Genomic DNA, 3,624 nt, shown 5'->3' with positions numbered 1-3,624 from the left:
AAAACTTTGGAGAGCGTCTTGAGTTCTTTCGCCTTTTATACTTCAAGAATTGAGGGACACCATTTCATCCAAAACAACTCTTTAAATCTTTCATGGGAATAAAGTTGTAATATATCTCAATAAGATCTCATTAGTCTCTAATTTGGATGTTATCAATACACCAAAACCCACAACGAGGGCAAATGCACTTTCAATATTGTAATAAATTTATATGAAATGAAAATTAGAAAGTAGTTAATATTTCCTACTACATATTTTACTATTATGCAGTTATGTTAATTATACTTATCTGTACTAACTACCTTAGTGTTCTAGGATCCTAGGAGAGAATAAGAGATGTTAAAGACCGTGAATGTTCTCGTCAATCAGAGATTGCTTTAGTTTTTAACACTAAGGAGGCTAGCAGTTAGACACGAGGAGTTGATTTAAGACGACCCAAGGACAAGGTTGGATGGGACTGAACGATTTTAGTTTCGTCTAAGGTGTTTGGCTTAGGGATAGCAGAGGAAGAATCATTCTTCATAGGGAATATACCCCTTAGATAAAGATGACTTCACCTCTGAGAAAGAGGCAGACACGTTCGACCCTTCGTCATGCCGTGTGACTCGGCTTGTTCATGTCACGCTAAAAGGATCAAGATGCCCTAAGAGGTGGGAGGTGAATTGGGTTAATCTAAAATTTCTTATAATAATTAAGCTCTATACTTAGCCAATTTCACCCCTAGTGCCTAAAAGTGTTCTCTATTGTTCTATCGTACAAAATTTTTGCACCCTAGGTTCTAATCCTACTCTAGCATGGCAATTCTAAGAATGTAAAGATATGAATTGAATTGCTTGAAAATAAAAGCTTAAAGTAAAGAGAGGAAAAGAAACACGACGATATTTTTTTAATTTATCGGAGAGTTGTCACTCCCCACTAGTCCTCATTGGAGCACCCGTGCAAGGGTGTAGCTCTTCCTTAATCCGCGCAAGGATCAAGTGCTTTCTATGGGATGATTCTTCGACACTCCATCGTGGTGAATCGTCCATAACTGCTCACACCATGACTTGGGTCATCCACAAGCTCCGCCGAATGATCAGTAAGCTTCCAATCACAACCGAGCCGTCTAGGTGATGCTCTACGTAAAAAACAATTTTTAGCAACTGGGTCAAATTTTTTGTAGGGGCGGCTGGTGATGGAGCCGCCCCTACAGTGGCAGTGCTCGGGTGCCCAGACACCAGCCACCCCTACAAATGGAATAGTAGGGGCGGCTGGTGATATGAGCCGCCCCTACAAATGGAGTCTGATTTGTAGGGGCGGCTCAATCACCAGCCGCCCTGGAATTTCTATTTGTAGGGGCGGCTGGTGATTGAGCTGCCCCTACAAATGCCCACGTATATATAGCTCGGATTTGTAGGGGCGGCTCAATCACCAACCGCCCCTACAAATGACCCACATATAAAATAGCTGCAGCACTTCTTCCTCCTCGGGTCACTCACTCCAACCCGTGAAAGAAAGGTGGGGAGGCCTTGGACACCTCCCAAAAATTGCTCTACTAAGGGGAGAAGGTTTTGGTCTCAAATCCTTTGGTGGAGAGATTGTAGAAGGTAAGAAAGTACTATTCCACACTTTTTTTGGAAGTTTTAATGGTTGGTTAGTGAGTAATTAGAGTTTTGTTTTTCTCTCTCTTCTATGGTGCTTGAGCTACTTATGAAGCAAATTAGAGCCAAGTTTTAAATGTACTAGGGTAAATTAGGGAGAGAAAATAAGATCAGTACCTTATTTGGTCCATGTTTTTTGATTTTAGTGAACAATTAGTTAGTTTTATGGATGTTTGATGTGCATGTGGATCTAGATCTAGGGTTTGGTTTTTTATTAATTTTGTTTTTGTAAATTTATGTTTGATGAAATTGGACTAGGGTTTGTATGAAAGATATTGGGTAAAGTATAATTGTTGCTAATTGTTGTCTTTGAAATTGTTTATTGTAATCAATAAATATGTATTTTAACTATTTATGGATAAATGGGCCATTAATTAATTTTCCTCTACCATGGTGTGTTTGTATGCTTCATGTAATTATATTAGATTTATATTCATAAATATCTAAAGTATATACAATTATTCTCAAGTAATTATTAATTTGATTCATTTTTATATATATCTGAATAAGTAGTCCTTTAATGTTTGTTTTATTGTTGTTATAAAAGATGGAGTACAGGAACTCTTGGATGTATGGTTCGTTAAGGTTCAAGGCAGGTTTCCGTGAAGAGGTGGATAAATTTATTGAAGCCGCAAAGAAGCATGCAACGACATTGAAAGAGAATAAGGATATAATTATTTGCCCCTATAAAGATTGCAAGAACCGTATGTCATGGACAGATGTGACTATCATCAGATCACATTTGATTATGCAAGGATTTGTTGAGCACTACACAGTGTGGATTCATCATGGTAAAATGGTTATTGTTAACGACGAGGATGAGGAGGAATACGACGACGAAACCATAGAATCCCTGTCCCAATATTCAGCAGAGCTTGATGCACGAATGGATTTCGAGTTTGGCAATGAACAAGGTGGTGATGCTGGTGGTTGGGATGGTAACGATGAAGGTGGTGCAAATAATGATGGTGGAGCACGTGTCGGGGATGAAGATGATTTGGAGGACATGATTCGAGCCCTTGGACCAGAGATTTTACTAAATAGCCCGAAAGGTCTAGAAAATTTGGAAAGGGTGACAAAAGCATCGAAGGAGACTGTGTATGGTGTTGAAAAGGGTTGTCCGACACATTGCACATTGCTACGTTTTGTGCTTGAGATGCTCATCCTGAAGGCTAAGTACGGCTGGTCAGACTGTAGTTTCAATGATCTATTGCATCTCCTGTCATGGGTGCTGCCACAACCAAACTCAGTTCCCGCCAACACATACTGAAGCGAAGAAGGTCATAAGTCCAATTGACAATGGGGGTTGAAAAAATCAATGCATGCCCCAACCACTGTATACTTTTTCATGGCGAAACATTCAAGTCATTGGATAAATATCCCCGATGTGGGGCCATCCGGTACAAGAACAATAACCTTTATGGTGGGGACGAACCCTCCACGGGGAAAAAGAGGAATAAGAAGGGTACAAAAAAGGTGGTACAAGAATCTCAGCCCCCAGAGGACACTTCATTAGGCAACGATGCAAAGCAGAGAAGAAATCATGCCTTGGTAATGTGGTACCTGCCAGTGACCGACCACTTGAGACGTATCTTCCTAAACCCTAAAGAAGCCACACTCATGACATGGTGGGATGATGAGCGCAAGGTGGATGATGATAAGATTGCACACCCAGCTGATTGTAGTCAGTGGCAAAGGTTTGAATGAGAAGCTCAAAGAATTCAGCGATGACCCAAGGAATGTATGGTTTGGCTTGAGCACCGATGGAATAAATCCCTTTAATGATAGGATGAGCGACCATAGCACATGGCCAGTGATCTCGACCATGTACAATATCCCAACATGGTTGTGTCAGAAGAGGAAGTACCTTCTCCTCACTATTCTTATTTCTAGCCCTAAACAACCAGGCATTGATATAGACGTGTTCCTCGAGCCTTTGATGCAAGAAATAGAGAGGCTATGGAGACATGGGGAGCAGATGTAC

This window comes from Miscanthus floridulus, chromosome 13 (assembly GCF_019320115.1).
Source record: "Miscanthus floridulus cultivar M001 chromosome 13, ASM1932011v1, whole genome shotgun sequence".
In the NCBI taxonomy this organism is placed as follows: Eukaryota; Viridiplantae; Streptophyta; class Magnoliopsida; order Poales; family Poaceae; genus Miscanthus; species Miscanthus floridulus.
This window is presented reverse-complemented; position numbering follows the sequence as displayed.